General features: G+C 26.3%; 1 protein-coding gene across 1 annotated transcript in view; it reads right to left on the bottom strand.

The window, feature by feature from the left end:
• LOC100160247 overlaps positions 1-936 on the bottom strand; it is a 79,615-nt gene extending 78,679 nt beyond the window's left edge. The window contains exon 1 of the mRNA XM_003242386.4: positions 732-936. The gene's annotated coding sequence lies outside the window, so the exon portion shown is untranslated. The remainder of the gene's footprint in view (positions 1-731) is intronic.
• Between the last annotated feature and the right edge of the window lie 556 nt (positions 937-1,492).

Below are 1,492 nucleotides of genomic sequence, written 5' to 3'. Positions count from 1 at the left end.
CACACAGGCTGATATTATAATTAATTAATAAGCTAATATCAAAAATAATTTTGATATGAAAAATAGTAAAACTTGTTATATGATTGACATCAATTGAAATTCACATTTTAATAAAAATTATTTCGGACATTAGTTTGTACCGTCCCCCGTCCAAGTAGAAAAAAATAGTAGGAGTAGGTACGCAAAAAAAAAACGGAGTAGCAGTGTTTGGAAAGAACGTCGTTCACGCGTTCACGTTCATATTTAGTGAACGATACATTATATATTTGATGGATTTGAACGGTTTTTCAGACGTTAAAATGTATTTATTATTTAATAAATATTGATTGATAATATTATTATAATATATTAGGTACTAATTATAAAAATAAAATACATGAAATTCCAGTGAACACGGTTGGACATATAACAACAATAATATTATGATTTCCACGGTTTTTTATTCATATTTAAACGATAGGTACCTACATAAAAACAAAATTAAATAAATTAAATGAACGACGAAATGAACGCATTCCTATTTTCAAAGAACGTGGACGTTCCGAAGAGGTGTAGTACCTATATTTATGTTTTTACTATATTTATATAGAGGAAAATAAATATATATATATTGATAAAAAAAAATATTAGTAAAATACTAGGTAGGTACGTAGGTACCTATAATTTAAGCAAATTTCACAAAAATTGTAAAGATTGTTTATAATTAACGTAAAAACCAAACAACTACCTACCTTTATCCCATCACTCACTGCTGCCACCAAAAATGTTATGAACTTCTTAAAATCAAATAACCATTGAACAAATAATGTGGTTTGGATGTACAAGTACAACTTTACACCTATATTATACTTAACAAATTAAGCTACTGATTATTATACGATGCCTTGTGCCTCTATGTGGAATGACTGCAAACGGATTAGCAAACACTTATCTATACAGAATAGTATTGAGTGACCTTCCATTTATACAACTATAATATGCAACATGCAAACACAACATAATATTTACAGTTAAAATAGAAACCGTTTAGTACATCATTTGACACATCGGTTGTGTTATCTCTAACTGTTATGGTAAATTCTAAGTAAATTTAACTATATAGGTAATGGTTAAAATATTATCTATTAATCAGCGCTCAAAACTTTTAGAATTAGGCACATTCTGCATATTTGTTTGTATTAAAATGTATAGACAACAGATTAATCTTTTTGAGTTTTTTCTTATAATATTGTTTTGGTAACTATAATTATTGTCTATGATTTATTTATAATTGATACGGGATTGTTAAAGTTATATACTATTGTGCCAAAAATTGTACTGTTAAATCGTTTTTCGTACCTATACAATAATAATAATATATTTATTTAGCAAACAAACAGAATAAAACAATATTTACAAACAAATTATGGTAGGTTTGCAATACGGATGAGCTGAGTTCATGTTATGAGAATTATAAAAGTATACAAGTAAAAATAAAAAAATAAAGAAAAAA

Source organism: Acyrthosiphon pisum, chromosome A1 (genome assembly GCF_005508785.2).
Source record: "Acyrthosiphon pisum isolate AL4f chromosome A1, pea_aphid_22Mar2018_4r6ur, whole genome shotgun sequence".
NCBI classification, from domain to species: domain Eukaryota; kingdom Metazoa; phylum Arthropoda; class Insecta; order Hemiptera; family Aphididae; genus Acyrthosiphon; species Acyrthosiphon pisum.
Note: the sequence above shows the minus strand (reverse complement) of the source record. Positions and strands in the feature narration are given on the sequence as shown.